Source organism: Tachysurus vachellii, chromosome 14 (genome assembly GCF_030014155.1).
Source record: "Tachysurus vachellii isolate PV-2020 chromosome 14, HZAU_Pvac_v1, whole genome shotgun sequence".
NCBI lineage: Eukaryota > Metazoa > Chordata > Actinopteri > Siluriformes > Bagridae > Tachysurus > Tachysurus vachellii.
The window spans coordinates 18,012,882-18,033,884 of NC_083473.1; the positions used below are offsets into that span (position 1 = coordinate 18,012,882).

General features: G+C 38.4%; 1 long non-coding RNA gene across 1 annotated transcript; it reads right to left on the reverse strand.

Moving 5' to 3' along the window:
• Window positions 1-10,264: 10,264 nt before the first annotated feature.
• LOC132857127 (uncharacterized) lies at window positions 10,265-14,065 on the reverse strand. Its single transcript, XR_009649488.1, has 3 exons — window positions 14,035-14,065; window positions 11,075-11,177; window positions 10,265-10,660 (listed from the first exon to the last, which is right to left on the reverse strand). It is a non-coding gene; the product is annotated as an uncharacterized LOC132857127 (long non-coding RNA).
• Window positions 14,066-21,003: the final 6,938 nt, after the last annotated feature.

The following is a 21,003-nucleotide window of genomic DNA, read 5'->3' on the forward strand; positions in this document are numbered from 1 at the left end:
AGAGTTTTCGACTAACATTTTATAGGGAACTGAAATAAGAACGGCGTGTCAAAACATCTCTAGGTTCTTAAAAAAGGCATCAGAACTCTAAGGGTTAAATACTGGCATGAAGGATGAGATAAATGTTAAACAGACTTTCTATGGTGTTTTAAACCTCCAGTTATGTCCTGCGGTAATCTGACCAGGTGAAGACCACCCCAATGGGACCAAAAGTGAGGGCCACACATGACTAAATGTGACGTAGCAACAAACACAAATTAAATGAAAAACAAACAGCAATCTTTTAGAAAAAAGGGGAAAAATAAGCCAATAACCTGGTTTAACATCCTGTAACTATTGAGTTGAGGCACCTGAATTCTTATAAAACAGCAGTGGGACTTTTTTGGGTCTACCAACTAATCATCTTGATTTGCCCATTAAATTCCACCCTTCCTAGCAAAATGCACAAAATCTCTCAAAATGAGATGGGATCTCCTGTTCACAGCCCTCTTCAAGTCATTCCACAGGTTTTAGATAGGATTAAGAGAGGGCTCTGGCTGGGACATTCCAAAACCTTGACCTTCTGAAGCTGTTCTTTTGTTGACTGGATTTGTGCTTTGGGTCATAAAATGTCAAATCTTTCTTTAGCTCTCTAACGGAGGCCTGCAAGTCTTGTGCTAAAAGATTTTTGGAGCGATCAATGATCTATCTTGACTACAGTCTGAAACCGAGCTGAAGAGAAGAAGCTCTATAGCATGATGCTGCCACCACCAGGCTTCACCATGGGTATGGTGTTTTTTGGGTGAAAAGCTGTCTTGTTTTTGTGGCAGAAAAAACTCATTTTAAAAGGGTCTAGTCATTTTGTTGTTATTTTTGTTTTTTTGCTTCATGAGAAAGGGCTCCCTCCTAGCCACCCTACTCCATAGCCCTGGTATGAGAGGAAAACCCTTTCACTCTCCTCTCAGAAGGTGAAATACATTCTCAGTTTGGTTTCAGTCTGGGAAAATTCTGAGCTTTTGAATTGCATATATTTCAAAGGATCTGCTGGGGATGCGGTAGCCTAGTGGTTAAGGTGTTGCACTACCATTTGAACGATTATGAGCTCAAATCCTGTGTCCACCAAGCTACCACTGCTGGGCTCTTCAGCAAGACCCTCAATTGCATAAAATGAGGTAAGACTAGAAGAAGTTGCTCTAGATAAGGCTTTCAGCTGAATGCTGAAAATGCAAATGAAGTAGATTGGATTCAAAACTGTTCCAATACTTTTGGTCAGTAAGTTTAAAATCTATATAAGTATATATTTTGGTCATTTATTTTCTTCATTTGTTCCTACAGCAGTCATAGCCACCAGCACCATCCTGTTTTTCTCCTATGCACAGGCAGATGACAGCAGGCACAAGCATGGAGTGCAGTGTGTGTGTGTGTGTGTGTGTGTGTGTGTGTGTGTGTGTGTGTGTGTGTGTGTGTAAAGAACACAATTGTGTTCAATCTGTCACATGCAGGAGTGTGCATTTCTGGCATGAGATGCTGCTAAGGCTATGATACGAGACAGTGAGGGATGCACAAATGCCCGGCTTGGCCCTGCTTCTACATTTTCTCTTGAAATTCAGGATCAGATGAGAACAGAGGATAGCATCCTTGCCTGAGTCTTCGATTATTGAGAGTGGTGGCAGCCTCATGCTTCCCTTATGAGCTCAGAATAGAAATGAATAACCTGTCAAAAAGAAACCCTGACCATCATCACATTCATTTGCCTTGTTGGTTATCTACACTTTTGAATTACCATGCCTTTTTTTCTTTGTCAATCCCAAAATATATGCAAGCGATTACAGAAAAAGAAAATTCAATTAAAAAAAAATCTTAAGTCAAGATATCTTGGAAAATATGATGCAATATTTATCTCACTAAATTATTAAACATCAAATTACACCACTGAATTTATTTCTAGATATATTTCCTCATTTTTTTTTTTATAAACGTTTTTTTTTCTATTGGCTAAATGTTTAAAAATATAACAAGTAAGGCAATTTATAAACATTTTTTTTTCTATATTTAACAGTTTTACATGTTGTCATAATCACAGCTTCCATCTGATCACCCCAAATGTACCGCACAATCTTTCACCACACGTATCACGGGATGACTTCGCACTATGCCATTGTAGAAGGCTAATTATTTTTTAATCCCAATACCCAGTGTTCGAAGAGGATGTGCTGATTTTTAATCTGGTTCCTCTCAAGGATTCTTCCTCACGCTGTCGGAGTTGAGTAAAAAATTCGTTCAACAATTCATTGGACATGTCTTCACACAAATCCTTAGGTACACAAATCACATTTTTGAAAACTCCAGATTTATTTTGTTTCCTTCTCCACATTCTACTCAGCCGTGTACTAAACAGAGATTCACAATTCCTGGCTTAAGCACAGACTTTCAGGATATGTCAGTAAAAAGGTTTTTCTTTAAAATGATCATCCTTCACAGACTTTTCACAAACCAATCTCTGAAGAAAATCAATTTCTGATCCACAGCTAATGAGACTTAAACACATATTAAGTCAGAATGTCATCTTCCCTCAAAAAATTAGGAAAGTTCAGTATTTTTATGGATTTCCTAAGAAAGTCATAGATACATATCATGACCCTTTATTACCACTACTGAGATAAAGCAGACAGTGATGTCTACACAATCCACCGCTAAGACAGGAAGACATTTCCTTTAGTGCTTACTTTTCATCTTACTAATTAAACCAAGGACATAGAAAAAAAATAAAATCATCCAGAATGATCCAAGCCTGTTTTGGTTGTAAAGAATTAGCTATTATAATTCCTGTAGTGTTTGAATACACCTGAGAAGTGTATTAAAGTCTCTGGAAGGATGGTAGTGACACCTTTATTCATTCATTCATTCATTTTCTACCGCTTATCCGAACTACCTCGGGTCACGGGGAGCCTGTGCCTATCTCAGGCGTCATCGGGCATCAAGGCAGGATACACCCTGGACAGAGTGCCAACCCATCGCAGGGCACACACACACACACTCTCATTCACTCGCGCAATCACACACTACGGACAATTTTCCAGAGATGCCAATCAACCTTCCATGCATGTCTTTGGACCGGGGAGGAAACCGGAGTACCCGGAGGAAACCCCCGAGGCACGGGGAAAACATGCAAACTCCACACACACAAGGCGGAGGCAGGAATCGAACCCCCAACCCTGGAGGTGTGAGGCGAACATGCTAACCACTAAGCCACCGTGCCCCCTCAGACACCTTTAAAATCATGAAAAAGGTTTGGCAGTGAGAACTAGACTCTGAGGTTCTCTTTCTTTGAGGTTTCTTCATCCTGAGCCACTGGCTTCTCTTTTCAGCAGCTTTGGTAAGAGTGTTGATGGTATGACATTGGACCTGGCATCAAACCGACATCTTTTTTAAGAAGCCTGGTTATTGACATGGCTACAAATCCACTACAGCCTGCCTCTACTAGATAGATCCTGTCTCTCCAACCACAGTGTTTAGCAGCTGCTACAAGTTCAGTGTACTTTAGCCTCTTGCACTCATAGGTCTCTGAGTATTTTGAGCACATAAAATGGGGTCCCTGACTGACAACCTGTCAGCAAAAGGACCAAATTGTGTCATCCATCACTCTCTAGGCATCACTGCAGGAGTTGTCTCTTATCTCTCCTATAAGAGATGTAATCACCCCTATGGTGGAGAGACTAAGAGGAGACTTGTTGAGCCCATTTAAATTCTCTGAACTTTGGAACCCCATGAATGTCATGTTTTGATAGCTCGTATTACATCATCAAATATTTCATATATCGCTTGGTTTCACCTCCTATAGCCTGCACAGCTAATGAAGGACTTTTGTCTCCTTTCTCTAGAAATAATGATGTACTTTGCATATTTGTGTGAACAACATTTTACATAAAATTAGACTGTTAACTAGATGGACAGAGAACGTTATTCCACCATAACTGTATTTAAATGTGGTGCTTGACAGTTTGGGATATTTTCTACTTTTATGTTCACCACTAAATAACCTGGGGGTGTTTGTTTTTGAATATAAAACTTATACTGAAAGTTATAGAAATGTTTAAATCTTGCCCTCAATAGTGGAAATTTAACATTTGAATGTCATGAAAGCATGAAAACAGGTCATGAAGTCTTTGCATGATGGTTGTATCCATGTTCTTTTGATTTGTATTATTGATTTCTATGGCTCACGTTCATTGTTGATATTTGTTCCTTGAAATAAGCAATGCCTCTTGTTAGATCTCTTTGGATCTTCTCTTTCCAATGATGCAATGATTTTACTTGTAATGAATTACACAATTAACAATCGTGTTAAATTTAGGCCTATAAATTGAACATTGCCCTTGAATAGAATTGCAGTCCCACCTGCTGTGGTAAGAACCTGGACAAAAGCACCGATGTGCGTCATGTTTAAGGTCCAAATACTGATACGCACCGTTTCCATCTTAACTCCTTACTACACAAATATAACTTGGCTCTAAGAACACCCTCTGTTTTTGTATTATCTCAGCTTTATTACACTTTGCGTGGGCAAACTAATTACTTCTGGGTGCATCAGTAGAACGAGGATGCATTCTTATGGGCATCTTTTCAAAAAGAAATTAAAAAATATGAATTACGTGCATTTTAAATAAAAACACTAATCAGCCTTTGTACTCAGTGGAATGATGTGAAAGTTTAACTTTTTATTTTATCCACGTTGTCCCTTCCATCAGCTATACATTTTAATTTATAACACAACAGCTATCGAACATGAAGGATGAGGAATAACACGTGCTTCCTCCACAGTATGTTTAGTTCTGGTAGCACATCTTTTTTGCAAATAGTGTAACATTGCTAAGCAGCTGTAGCACTTTACATAGGAGCTTATGAGCTCACAGGCTTCCGGTGAACACTTTAGCTGTTGTGTCACTTGAGAGCTAAGCATTAAACCATTTAATATATTAGAAAACATGCAAAAAATCAAGTGTTCCCTGAACTTAAATACAATGTTTTTTTATAAATAGCTTTATGTCAGCTACTTTATGTCAGCTACTTTATGTCAGCTACTTTACAGACAATCCACTGCAAAGCTTGACTAAGGTCTTCATGTTTCGAGTTTCAACTGTTCCTTATATGCTTTTCTTGTGAGCATGTAAAATCTTATAGGAATAACCAGAACTCACCACTACAGTCTAAAACATTATCCTATGTTTAAGCTTATAATATAAACTAGATTTGTAAAGTTCGTCGCGACAAACTTTGATGTTGGCTTTGACGATGCAAGTATTCGCAACGGATGGTGCTTTTTGGAGGCAAGTGGACATAAGGGTTAGTGTTGCTTTTGGAGGCAAGTGGACAGAAAACTAGGTTGCCAAAACATTTGGAGGTAAGCGGAGACAAGCATGTGACATCATCCAAATACTCCTGAGGAAGTTCCCCACATTGGGCTGATTGTTTTGATATGTCACTTATCCATGTTGTGATAATTTTTGATTTTCACGTGACATCATGTGACGTCATCAGAATACATGTGAGGAAGTTCCCCTTAGTGTTCTGAGTGTTTTGATATGTCACATGTCAATGTTGTAAAAAGTTTTTTGATTTTGCATATATTGGGGGCGGGGCTGCGGCACAACCGAAAGGCCAATCGATACACCAGTTTAAACCTTTGTTCAGTGTATCACCCTAAAGGAGCTGGCCGAGTTTGGTGTAGATAGTTCGAAAGCTTGCCGAATTATAAACCTCCAAAGTTTATAATGGGAGTCTATGGGAAAAAAGGCCAATTTGAGACCCGGTACCGGAAGTACCGGTACTCGGATCGCTTAGAAAAGTAATAGCAACAAACTTCAGACCAGGGTCTACAACATATCCCAATCTGGTGCATGTGGCTCGAAAGCTCTAGGCCGCATTAAATTTTATAAATTTTTGTCTAAGCTTAAATAGGAAAACAGAATGTTGGCTTCTACAAAGCCAACATAAAAAACAGAATGTTGGCTTCTACAAAGCCAACATAATTATACTTTCCCACAGCATGCATTACTATGCTTCCTGAGGTTGTGCAGATTATTCTGCAACTCTTTAGCCTGATAATAATAAGTACTTCATTTAAAATATCTGAAAATGTGTAACTGTGCTTCTGCGATATATGCTATGGTGGATCTGTACAGTATGTGACTAACATTCTCTCTCAGTCTTAGTAGGGCAGTAAGAATCTCCTGAATAATATGTAAACAATATCTTAAGAACCATGGCTGATCTTGTGACTAAATAGAAAGGTGCTTTGAGATAATAAAAAAGATAATTTTATAGAACCTGTAGAAAGTGCATGATCTTGCAAAGACCTCCTGTATTAACACTTCTCTAAAGAATGCCCATGTGGAAGAGATGCTTTGTGGAGTGGCATGTCACTGGAGGCCTGTACCGTCAATTTTAGTCCGCCTGTGAGTCGATAATCTACCTACCAACTTGTTTATGCTGCAGGGTTTGACTGTACTTTGACTCTAAATCAGGGTCTAAATCTTCCAGCCCAGTACACTATGTCAGCATTGGCTTTGTTGTGCAGTCACCTAAGGGGATGCCTGAGACGGACTGCTGCACACTCTTGAAGCTCCATGACAAAGCATTGAGAGCACCTGCTGTTGCCTGTCTTCAGTTTTCTAGGGATTCTGAGACATGCTGCACAAGTAAGAGTCTTGCACTGGTGCTTCTTAAGGTTCTTAGGCCTACCACCCAATGAAAATCAAAGAGAACATGGAGTCTCTTGTGTGAAAGAAAGATCAGCCCAGTTGCAGAGCTGTGTATTAGCAGTAATCCAGCTATCTTAACAGACTCAGCAAGATACCTGTAGCTACTAAGCTGCCAAGTGCCGTAGTTTTATATGGTGTACATGTCTTGAACAAAGTGAGAAGAAAAAAGGGAATGGCTTCACATTAATGTGGTGTATAATGAAAACACTGCTTCTTACATCACAACTTCACCTTGTTTGAAATTATTTGAATGCATGTATATACATATAGGAAGGTATCCAGATGATTTCTACCACCTCTGGCAGCTGAGGATGAAATGAAGCACCAAATCTAATATCCTGATTGCAAAAGTCATGTGATATTTTACGGGGGTGTCTCAGAGGTCCATTTCAGATTGGGACAAGGAAACCTCGACTGCAATAACGGGGCTTAACAGAGACTCTAGACATGGATACTAGACCCTTTGTTAATTGTGCTACATATCGATAAGATGTGTACTAGTTTATTTCCGGTCATAAGAACAACTTTTATCACATCATACAAAGACCCACATGACATATGGAAAAAGGTACTGAAGAAGAATCAGACTCCATGATGCCCAGAACAAATGAACAGTACAGGAGCAGAGCTGGCAGCAGATCAGTACTTGGTGCTGGACAGGTTCATCTAGAAAACCCAGGAGCACCTTCCATTACCAGACCTACAGAGTATCTGGCTGAAGCTTTATTGATATTAAAACAAAATCGGAAAAGCGGTTTTAATATCGATAATTAAATCTTAATATCCTTTTAAAGAAACCCAATTTTAAACAAGAAGTTGGATGAACCAATTGATAATATTCCCTCCAGAGAACCTGGCTCTTGTCTCACTATTGCAGTGGGTGGCAGACAGGGATGGCAGGCAAAATGAATAGCAGAGCCAATTATACCCCTTTTCAACACTATGCAACATTTATGAAGCACTTAGCCAAAGATTCAGCAGTCCATTTTTCATGGAGCAGTTGAATTTTTACTTGTGCTTAGCTAAGAAACTGTCTTCATGCTAATCCAGCATTGCCACCTCGTAGTGTGGAGTTTTCCCCATGTCCATGTAGGTCATCTACTGAGTTCTCTAGTTTTCTGCTGCATCCCAAAAACATGCTGTTATGTAGATTAGGGACATTAAATTGTCAAGTGTGAATGGATGTGTGAAAGTGTGATGCTCTGGAGAAACAGGAAGGAATACACCCCACCCAGGGGAAAACTCACTTCACAAAAATTGAAGTTTTAAGTGGCAAGGTTCACCTTTAACTGCCATTCAGACAGGTTGCTCTGGTCACCAGCTACTGAAAGTTCTCACTTAACTTTGGATGAGCTTTCCTGAGATGGAACGTCATTACAACCTCTCTTCAATTTTGAGGTCAACTTATTACAGTATTGAAGAGAACTACTAATCTTCACACTGCCACTTTTTACACACCCATTTAAGAGACAAGAGCAGGGGGTTGTGGTAACCTAGTGGTTAAGGCGTTGGACTACTGATCAGTGGGTTGTGAGTTTGAATCCCAGGTTCACAAAAGAGCCACTGCTGGGGCCCATAAGCAAGGCCCTTAACCATCAATTGCTCAGTTTTTGATAGCTCAATTGCTCAGTCATAAATTAAAAGAAAAATGTGAGTCATTCTGGATAAGGGTGTCTGCTAAATACCGTAAATGTATGGTCAAGTTATCATGGTAGTTTGCAGAATCTCTCATTTTATTTTTAAAACAATTTCTAAGGTACCACAAATAATCACCATGCGTGTGCGGCATCATGGTACCTTTCGTTGTATTTGAGGTACAAGACTCTCTTTAGAAATACTCTTAAAAAGGTAGAAGAAAACAGGGTCAACATCAAAAACAGACAAAAATGGGTAATAAAATTGTTAAAACAACCACCTGATTTTTTTTTTTTATTAATGAAGTCTTAGAAAACAGACCATTTACATCCTCCGATGAGAACATCATAAAAATCCAGTTCCAATTCATTTATGAGCTATGATTTGCTGTAAATAAGTAGAAATCTTGTTTAAGTATTTCAGTTTCCACCTGGATACTGAAGCTGCACCGAATCATTTCCGTTTCAAATGACAGGCTGTTAAAGGACATGCAACACCTTTATTCGAGAACTAGCTGCTGAAACGATCGTAAATATGTGGACTGTAACGTTCATACTTTTTTTATTCTATTTTGAGAAGCCGACAAACATCTGAAGCACATGAAGCTAACCTTATTCAGGTGCCATGCATTAGCAAAATACTGACTGTGAGGGTAAAAATCCAGGGACAAGGTCTGTGAACATACGGTAAAGAAGAACAAAAGTTACTTGAGTTTGTTCCTGTCTGAGGTTAATGTATTTGTTCACATAATACTAGTCTTAAATTTGTATTGTGTTTAAAATAGTTCAGGTTTAAATCAGAAGTAGACATTGGTGATACTTAAGGTTTTTTTTGAGAACTAATGCGAGTTATTTGTCCCTTATAAGCGATAACATCGAATAGCAATATGCTGAACAGAACTTGAACTTTCCTGTGGAATTTTCCATCCTCTCTCTCTGATACGAAGGAGTAAGCTAGCTAGAAATCTTGAGTCTTTTAGAGATTAGCCTGATGCCTTTCACATGTGAGTTTAGTCAGTGCGAAATGGATTTAGGCAAATCCAGTAGTCAAAGGCATGATGTAATAACAGGGGTAAAAGCACAGGCAGGAAAGATGACGACAAACGTAAACCTGAAGGGACAAGCTAGAAGGTTTGATTCCATAACTACGACACAAAGGGTGAATCTGTGATGCTGTGTTTAGATTCAGTGTTTAACTTCTGAGGAGCTCAAGGTTATTATCACATCATATTATAATCAATGCTCAATTAAAATCATCTCATGAACCATAATGAGTTAATTACACAAACACACTTCTAGTACTTTCCTACTGTGTCCTTGTTTCTGGATCCTTCATTACACTCCTACTGACAGTCACACATTCTGAAGTATTACATGCAAGAAAACCCGCGAGATAAGTGAGAATCCTGTGCAAAAAAAAGTCTTACACATTGTATTTTTAATACAAATCGTCATAGTTTATTTTATGAACGTTAAAAATGAAGTGTTCGAGAAAAACAATTGTACACCAAACATTATGTAAGCAGTGGCTCTCAAAATGGGGATCGCAGAACAATTTCAAGGAGCCACGAGGCAGTTTAAATATAAAATATTTATTTGTAAATATAGAACTAATTAAAAAAATAATATTTCTTGAAATATGACATCACTGTGTTGCAACTGGCTTGGAAGGGAGAAATTATGGATCGTCTGCCCGAGTTATCTAAACAGTGTAGTTGTACTCAACATTAAGAATTCAAGTTTATTTTCAATTCAATTCAAGTTTATTTGTATAGCGCTTTTTACAATAGACATTGTCTCAAAGCAGCTTTATAGAACATAAACTTATTTAATTATAATACTTATATGATTATAAATATACATTCAAACAAATGTTGTATTGGTGTAAGGATCACATGGAGTTCAGATCTCCTCTTTAGTATCACAGAGTCCAACTGGAGCTGGTAGATCTGTAGATGCCTCAGGATTCTCACAGAGTCGGCCTCATCTCAGTGGAGGTCCATAATCTTCATCGCACGGAAGACGATCGCACGGAAGACGAGTAAGCCCTTGTCTAATCAAAGCAGAAAATGTCAGAAATATTCAGAAATATGTCAGGAATATTAGGAAGAACTCAAAGTATGGTTTTATTACAGTAAAGCTGCTTTGTGAAAATACCCACTGTTACAAGACACAAAGACAACCGGATCAAAATAAGCTGACGGTGAGTGTGTATGAATACTTGAGCCCATTCTAGCAAAGCTGGAGAAAGATTCAGACTTTCTCATTCCTCATTCAGACTCCATGCTGGAAGAGAATAATGAAAGGCTTCATCATGAGGCAGTAAAAGTGCACAGAGGAACAGAAGGTATAGAGAAATCTCATCACGAGATCATTGCTCAATCTGCCTTCAGCTCATTCACATTAGGAATTAAAAATATACACTAATGACTGCACATTATCCTGGTCCTTAAATTTTGTAATAGTTACCAGTTCTTTATAATGTTCGGTTGGACAACAAGAAAAAACCTCCAAAATTTCAAAGCAGATCAGTTGGAATTACGGCTCTATTTTGTATTTCTTATTAACATCAACGGTTGATGCATCTCGTTTCATCTGAACACAACACAAACACACTGCTCTGTGGCTGCTAAATTCATTTCAATGTTGTATCTGGTTTAAAAGTGTTTGTTGTATAGTGTAATAGGATAAATAATTCACCTCTTGGAAGCACTCGGGACCAACGTGGAAACTGTTCACTTTGTATTCGCTTTCTAGCTGGAAGACTGCCACTGAAAACTGGTCTGAAGTCTTGGTTAAGATACTAGACATTGTGAAGAAACAAAATATGTGGAAATGAAAGGTAAAGACTGCCGAAAACAAGGAAGCAAAAACACTCTTTTTTTTGGATGGTGATGGAGATTAATTTGGTTTGACGCACTGCAGAATACACCGAATATGAAAACGGGTGGGAAACAAAATCAAGCAAAAATAAGAAATGTGAAAGCAGCCTGAGATTATAGCTGAATTCAACACTTAGATTTAAAGCTTGCTTTATCTTCTCTGAATCTAGAGGTGGCAGCAAAGATCAAACAAGCTTTCAGGAACCACACACACACACACACACACACACACGTAGTTCTTGTATTATATGAATGTTTTTGAAACCTAATGCAGCATAGCGTAAAACAGCACGCTGTTAAATCTACAGAAGCAAACCAGCTAACCAGATGGTGTGTCAAAGATGCACACAAGAGCAAATGGTCTGTCTGATTGTGTTCAAACACATAACTGTGACAAAGCTCACATCATTTATTGAACAAAATAACAGTGAGGGGAAATAAGGATTTGGACACCATCAACTGGAAGCAAGAAACAGGAAACAAGGCTTGGTAAAGAGAGTTCACGAGGAACCTACACAGATACATCACCCTAAAGACATTGCACACAAGGATTTACCGAACAGATAAAAGAAAGGAGGGGGGCACGGTGGCTTAGTGGTTAGCACGTTCGCCTCACACCTCCAGGGTTCAATTCCCGCCCCCGCCTTGTGTGTGTGGAGTTTGCATGTTCTTCCCGTGCCTCAGGGGTTTCCTCCGGGTACTCCAGTTTCCTCCCCTGGTCCAAAGACATGCATGGTAGGTTGATTGGCATCTCTGGAAAATTGTCTGTAGTGTGTGATTGGGTGAGTGAATGAGTGTGTGTGCCCTGCGATGGGTTGGCACTCCGTCCAGGGTGTATCCTGCCTTGATGCCCGATGACGCCTGAGATGGTCTGATAAGCGGTAGAAAATGAATGAATGAATGAATGAATGAATAAAACAAAGGAAAACACAGAATAGGTGAGAACAATTGGAGAAGAGACAAGACCTGAATTAAAAATAAGAAAACATGTGGCAAGTAAACTCTGCGAGAGGCGGAAAAATGTGACTGGCGAGAAGAAAATCATCTCAGAGTGGACAGTTGAACGTTAAGAGGAAATAAAAACAGCCTGGTTTTTTTTCAGTCTTTATCTGTTCAGTTACATGAGTCTGTATCCATGATCGCTTCTGATTCCTGATCTTAACTGACAGGGGTAGAACCTGATGTAATCCGCTGTTGTAGCTCATCCACCTCAAGGTTTGATGTTTTGTTGCATGGGGAGATGCTTTTCTGCTTGCCTCAGCTAAACAGAGTGAATATCATCTATCGGGTCTCCAGGCATAGATGGACATTCATGTTTAGTCTTATTTTCTGTTCAACTAACAAAAATAAACACATGAACTAAACACTGCAAGTATGAAAGAAAGCCATACACCCCGTAAAGTACGGCAGCGAGAGCGTCATGATATGGAGCTGCTACTCTTCTAGCAGTACAGACGGATTAAACACCATCAAAAGCACATTAGAGGAGAATTTCATCTCAGACAGTACGGAGGCATTTACACACCACTGAAGACATTAGAAGACGTATTAGAGAAGAATTTAATCTCGTTGGCCAAGAAACTGAGTCTGGGGAAAAGATTTCAACAAGCGCAAACATACATCCCAAATAACTTGAGAAAGCCTTGTATAGTCTTGCCAAGCTTCTGACTTCAATCCCACTCAACATTTATATAGGATTTTGAAATTGCATGTGGTATGGTTTATTATTATCTAAGGTCAAGGAATTTCGGCAACTTTTTTCTAGTCCCCAAGGCAGATGGTAGAGATACAGTAAGAAAAGACAATGATGTTTGTTTGTTTTTTTTTATCATTAAGTGTCTTTGTTTGTTCAGAAACATTCAATAACATTACGAAATTTTCACACCTCCAGTCTCTTGAGAAATTAATAATAAAAAATAACTCAAACAAATCAAGAACTGATGAATATGGAGATCAACAAGATCCTGTTGTGTAAATCACCGTAATCCAGACGTTTTTTCTTTCCTGATGCTTTCCTGTAGATGAAAATAGAGATCCCGTAGTCTTGATGTGCGATTTTGACCTGGCAGGCTTTTTTTTATTGTTGTTGTTTCTGGCAAAGCACCAAGAGCATCAAGAGCTTTCTGTAGCATATCCCATTCTTCAGCTGAAGCTTTACAAGAAGCTGAAGGATATAAATGGGATGTGCCAAAGTTGAGAAGGAAAGCCAAGACCTGTGATGTTCTCTGGTAATTTTGTGATCATGAAAGTCATTTTCTTGATGTGAAGGTCTCTGGTTTACACAAACAGAGGCATGGGCCACACATTGTAATTTTCTAAATGAAGAGCTATCTAGGGCATGAATAAGAGGTAGCTTATTCTACACCATAATTTGTACTGCTGGTCTAATTTGTATCGCAATGTAGCTATTCGGTTTTGATTGTCTTTGTTGTTTTTTGTACGGTGACCTTGAGTGTTCAGAAAGGCGCCTTTAAAGAAAATGTATTATTATTATTATTATTATTATTATTATTATTATTATTATTATTATTATCATTATTACTGTACTTTGCTCCCCTCAGCTATATAGTTCTTATTTTCATCCATAATAATGACAGGAGAGCTCATTGGGCTACTACTTTTTTTCGTCAATTATTTCCACCACAATACAGACGTAATCCTGTAGGAGAAAACTGACTCCAACCCACATTGGCCCAGGCTAGCTCCTGCAATCTGACTATAAGTTTAAACAACAGTTCTAAGTAAAAATTCAAAGAAGAAATGATCAGCCAAACTCACGAAGACTGGATTCAGTTGAGGTAGGTTTATTGACAGTCACAAAGACAGCAATCAACCAGCTGGTACCAGGGATCCAAGTTTGTCCAGAAGACGAGACTTGCACCGAAGCACTGCTGATCACAGCAAGCTTATATACAGTTCTGACATGCCCCCCCTTTCCTCGTTATCCAATCATAATACAGCTCACATACGCAGTTTTTGCTCACTTTTGGAAAAATACCATTATCTCCAAATGGTCAATGTTTACCTATGCATTAGGCTATGCATTTAGCCATCTCAATTCCCATTATCTTCTAACCGAGGGGCCTCATTCCTATGTCTCTTAGCTCATAGCCTACATCATCAGGCCATAAAGCTTTTAAGTTGGTTTTCTGTGCTTTTAGACTTTTCTGCTTCATGAGGTCTTTGTCAACACAACTCACTTTCTTCATGGGTACGTATGGGTTTCTTGTACTTTTGGTCTATGTGCATTAAAAATTTCCCACAATCTCTTTTGTCTTCAGGGTTGTTTCTCCACTGTGGAACGTTTCAGATGCCTAATTTTAACAGGAAAGTTACAGCACTCCTAACAACCCCTTAGAAATAGATTAATAATTAAGTTCTAAATCACTGAACATTGATATCTTACAAATCAATTCTTCATATTTGACTGTTAGCTTTGGTTTTTGATTAAAGAGCCAAAAGAACATAATAATGACAACCAAATATAAATAATTACTGCTTTGCTAGCAATTGATCAAAGTATTCTTATTCTAATTTTTATTATTCCATCATGTCTAATAAATTTTTTTAATAAAAGAATGCTTATTTTATACGTTTGACATGATTTAGAATGTTCTAGAAGAGTTGGGGTTTCTGTATGAGCACAGTAGAAATCACATTCTATTTTCGGCGTTATGTAAATGACCACTGAAGGTGGGGACAGACGGAGTTCATCAAGGGCGTGTACTGTTTCCATTTCTTTGTGTTTTTGTCTTCATGAACAGGACATCAGGAAATCCAGCAGCCAAGGTGAAAGAGGTTCTTTTGGCACATATTTTAGAAAGGAAGGAAAGAAGGGAATCAAAGTGATTGCTATAATATAAGAAAAGGTTCAATACGGAAACGCTACATTGGAGCAGCACGTCTGATTCTCCTAGTTAGACTGCATGCTAATTTGATGAGATTCATTACGCCTCCTTCTCGTTCAACCCTAATTATGAACATATGTACTTTCTGCATTGTCATTTGTTCTTGCCTGCTTCTCTTTTATGCCACAGACCCCTTTCTGTTCATTTGTGGTGAGAAAGCAAACTGACCCAAGAGTCACGCTGTATAGCACTGCTCAATCGGAACTGGGTTATGAAGCAGACTTAGTTAGCTAATGTCTGTAGATCTTTGGGGTATGTGGACACAGACACATATCGTCGCTGTCGGCGGAATCCTCGTATCTCCAAAACCGTTATTTTTCAGGAAATGAAAAAAACGCTGTACCTTATCTGCAGTGCACAGGGTTTAGTCCGCGTTGCAGTGGATTGTCTTGCGCTAAATTCCTGTCCTCAGACGAGCACCAGAACTAGCGGGGGTCAAGATTTTTTTTCTTTCAGCCCAGTGTTTTGAAGACATTTACCTCAGAAGACGTGTTGATTCGTTGCGACTCGTGTTGATTCGTTGCGAGAAATATGCCGCGAAGCTCTCCCGCGGAGTGAGGAAGAGGTGGACAGTTGAAGTGTCCAATGGAGTTAAGAGATTTGCGCTCAAGCTATTTTCAAGACTTTAGATTGGTTAATAACTTGTAAAAATAACAGACCCACGTGGGGACTGACCAATAGCATCGATATGTGAAAAAATATGAAATTGACCAAATTTGGACATATGAGGTTTCCGCCCGACAGCGACGATATGTATAAATAAAATATGCTGGCATACGTAGAGCTTGAGGTGCTCTTTTCTCAAGTTTGAAGTGCAAACCTGAATTTTTTTCCCTTCTACTACACTATGAGCGACATGAAAATTAACGCACGCACATTATCGGAGCAAAATGGGTTAGAAATCCCAGCGTGCCATCGGATTTCATCAGAGCAAAGAAATAATTTATGACCACAAGGATAGTAGCAACAGTGTGTAATCTCGCACCCACACAAAACAGCAACAGACCGGTGTTACCCAAGCTTGTTTCAGCATTAACCACACATCCTGTGGAGATTTAAAGAAACCATCATAAGAAATATGTTCATTTATTTCCTTTCTTTAGGCAAACCCAAAGCTCTTTACCATCTTCGCTGAATTACATTCATACTGTAGATTACACTGTTCACAGACCGACTAATGCAATAACAGTTCATTACTTTCAGCCGAGAACCGGCCGTGAAAACAGCATCATATCTTCTGATAAAATAATGTGTCATTGCACTGGGATTTCTGAGCTTTCTGAAATATTTATTCTGACCCTGGAATAAAAGAAGCCCTTGTGATTTGACCTAAATGCCTCTGCACATCAAAGAAGAGAACAACCGTGCATCAATCATCTTTAAACCTCCACCTTTATATCTCACACGCACGGGTTCTTCAAATTCACCCTTAAAAGAGATGAAGTTACTTTCCACAAAGCACAGAAATAGATTTTTTTTTCTCCTCAGAAAATGTATTCAAGAGTCAAGTACTATTGTCAGAAAAGACTATATAGTAAACATCACAGCACAGCATTTAGAGATCAGGTGGAGTGTGTGAGGTACAGTATCTCGAAGCAATTATGCTTCATGTTGTGGCAATGAAAATTATAGAAGACCCTGAGAAGTACACTGTTGAGTTCTTTATTTTAGTGTTAATTCCCTTAAATCTAACGCCACTTTATTATCATCCTGGTTGTAATATTGTTTAAAATTGAAAAGCGTTATTCTGAACCCGATATCTAAAGTTAAACCTAATCTAAAAATGGTCATGAGTCCGTCAATGGACCAACCTAACCCTGAGCTCTCACTTCACTGTGTCACAAAATCAAATACCTTCATGCATAACACTACAAGCTCCACAATATCATTATGATTCGAAGTACATTAAAGTTCACAGGGTAAAGAAAGTGAAGTGTGGTATTTGAATGCATCTCTACACTTCACTTAGAAATACAAGTGGAAGATCTTTAGACGCGGCATGTTAAAGAAGCGCAGCGGCTTCGACCGTCCTTCAGGCAAACGTTAGCTCGGCCACGGGCGTCTGGATTGCATCATCACTTCCAGCACTCTCAGTGTTGCCTGAGTAGGGTTTTTTTTTTTGTTTTTTAAAGTTTATTCAATATCATACATAACTCATGAAGAAAACATTGTTAGTTTCTTAGGATGGTGTCTTTAAAATGTCAAACTGATAAATAGATCTACAGCAAAACGGAAAGGGGGAAAAAAAATCATGATAATGTGTGTAAATCCTGCAGTTCTGGGAAATTCCGTTCGGTCCAGACACATCTGATGCTAGTCACTCAGTCCAAAAGAGGACATTTCAAAATAGTAATGTCAGATTTATTTTTAGCCTATTTTCAAGTTTACATGTTTAGTAACTGTGTAGAAGTACCAAAAGGATTAATTAATGAAATAATGACAGAGAACGCTGCAGTGATGGCTTCTGTGACAGTGTATTAATTCAGAACGAATATGAACATAGACATTAGGCAACATATGAATATGAACATAGACAACTCATTGTCTGACAGTATCAATACATGTGTGTATCGCTGCTTCTTCATTGTAGTAACCAGAAATACAAACAGAACTACGGTGGCCGAGAAGTGCAAAACAAATTAACAAATCCGAAAACACATTAACAAATCCGAAAACACATTAACAAATCCGAAAACACATTAACAAATCCGAAAACACAACGACAAGTCAGACAACCCGGAAGAGGTAGGTATAGTTTGTGAATGGAAACTTAACGATCATCGGACGAGACACCTTTCATTCACCTGTATATCTTGAATGACAGGTGTCTTGTCCAATGATCGGTAAGTTTCCATTCACAAACTATACCTACCTTTTCCGGGTTGTCTGAATCGGTGCACGAAACACATTAACAAATCCGAAAACAAATTAACAAATCCGAAAACACAACAACAATTCAGACAACCCGGAAGAGGTTGGTATAGTTTGTGATTGGAACACGTACCGTTCATTGGACAAGACACCTGTCACTCAAGGTATACATGAAGTTCAACAGTCTGCCGCAGGGAAAAGTTGGAATGGATGTATGGAATGGATTACTGTGGATTAATTCTGTTATTTTCTTATATTTAAACGGAGAACTTTACACATTACACATAAGATTCCATACCTGTATATCTTGAGTGACAGGTGTCCAATAATCGGTAAGTTTCCATTCAAAAACAATACACTGCCGTTTCCGGGTTGTCTGACTTGTCGTTGTGTTTTCGGATTTGTTAATGTGTTTTCCCTTGTAAAGAGAATGTTGTAAAGATTCTTCTCTGATGTCTCTCCTTAGTGTGTTTCCACTCTCAGAAATACTACTCATTGTGTGTTTTTTCTTTTAGTCTGCACGAAATCTAGACTAAACCGTTATCCTTTCAAATCAATGGAGATAAATATTTTCTGATACTCAGACCACTCTGTCTGCAAACAACCGTAATGCTCTGGTCCATGTCACTTTGATACCTTCTGATTTGTGGCTACATGAGTTTATACTTTGAGCTGCTGCCTCATGATCACTAATTAGATTAGATTTGCATTAATGAACAGGTGTATAGGGTTCCTATTAGATTAATTGGTGTGTATATAATTATGTGGATAATTAGGGTGGTAAGCGGTCACAAAATGAGATATGGGTATGTCTATGTATGTAATAATCTATCATACAATACACGGTGTTGGTCATTTGTTTAGTGTTTATTTATATGTACAAAGAGTTCAAATGATTTGTATAAAGCAATAGAGTGTAGCGCCCCCTACCGAACACTTACTATAAAGACTTATTACTTATTAGTTTCTCGATTAAAATTGTTCCCTTAACGGTTTCTCCCGATAAAATAACCAAGTAATACTACAGTACTAACACATTTAACTCACAACAAACAATTAATGGACTTTATTTAGGAAGAAAAAGATAGAATAACAAACATATACTGAAACTTATAGAAATATTAATTATGTACCATTTACTAAATCTTCCACAAAAAAAAGTCAAATAAAGCCAAGATATATAGAATTATACACAAACTCAAGAACTATAGACTTAAATTGCGACATACACACACACATACACACACTTCTTGTATCTCGGGTGTGTTGTGACCCTGAATAAGGTAAAACAATTCGCCTTTCCTTACAGGTTCAAGCAAACAATGTCAAGTTGTTCACACACCTTTTGCCAGTCCAAGTTTGCCTGTTGCCTCTTATACTATACTCTGGACCAGTTGATCCTCATTACATTTACCTCTATACTTATACTGTACTCATATTCCTTATTTCTATTTATTGCACTTCTTTATATTCAGCACTGGGTGTGACATGGGTGGCCACTTACATCATAAGGTTAACTATTTAAGTAAAGTATTGAAGTTAGATCACCTCACGTGTTGTCAGACGTATTTTCATTATTATTCTTTGTATTGTTTTGAAAAGGATATTGCTTCAGATTACCATCTCTTTTGGGAAAGTTCTGCTTCTGAAGTTGACTTGATACCTCTCAGATTACTAGAACACACAAAAGTATGAGGATGATCTGCGTGTTTATGAAGCCGATCTTCATTCAGGCAAGACTTAATGTCCACAGGGTAACAGACCTTTATTTTTTGTTCTATTTTAGCATTCTTTTTTCTTAATACAAAGGTACTTTGGGTCAGATCAGAAAAATAAGTGTGCCTACATGTCCTATAAGCCTGACAGTCTGAAGTGGCCCGATCCATGAATCTTGTCTGACATAAGCTAGATGCAGTTTTTTGATTACAGAAACCTTTTGGCACACTTTTAATTGCAGTGAAGATCAGCCAAAAGCATGAGAGCCCAATATGCTTTGTAACTGATGTTGGATGGCCTGTTAGCCACATCAGACTTGCAAAAATAGCCTCAACAGATGAACCACAGATATACACAGTGAAAAAGGGGAACTAGTTAAAACTGACCATATATCCAGTTTTATATACAAACATACTCTGTAGCTGACTCCATGCATTTCTCATGGTTGCTTCTGTTCATTCTGGTATGGAATTTAGTTGTAAACATCTAGACTATCCATCTGTGATCTGCCTCATCTGTGGGTGATTCCATTTTCTGTTAGATCTTCTTCTGTTCTGTTCTGAAATCAGGCCCTATTTGTACCAGGTAGCTGCTCTATTGCCTCTGTCTCCTCTGCCACAGTCATTGTAATGTGCCTTTAGTCTCTTGGATGACAATTTTGCAAATTTCCTTCACTGCACTTCAAATGCCAAAACCTCCAGAGCAACTTTCTGGGAATTTTCTGACATCATCCATTAGTGGCAGGTAGTTTTCACTTCACCATTTCTGAAGGCATTGATCAACATGTTTGCAGCCTTGTCTCAAATAGCTCCTCTATGTGTTTTCCCCATGGAACCATCAGCTCCATGATGATGCTAATGATTTTCTGCTTTAGACCAGTCTAAAAGATCTGTGCTCAATAATGTACTGATTTTGAATCTTGAACTATTTCCTTAAGGAAGATGCTGTTTATGCTTGATGTTTATTTTAAGCAAGCCATTTTCACTGGTGATTCGGTTTTGCCCTCTGCAAATGTTGTCCTGCATGAATACAAAGTCTCCATTCCTTTGACACACCATTTGCTCTTTCCATTCTTCGTTCTTCCACCACATGCCATACCTTGGACTGGACCATCTCTTTCCTCTCTCTCTCTCACTATGGCTTATCTATTCTAGTCTATTATCTTACACTCAGCTGGAATGGCATCAAAGATGTCCTAGTAGTTTTACATGAATTTGTAAATTGGGCAACGAAAAAAACAACAGAAGAAGCC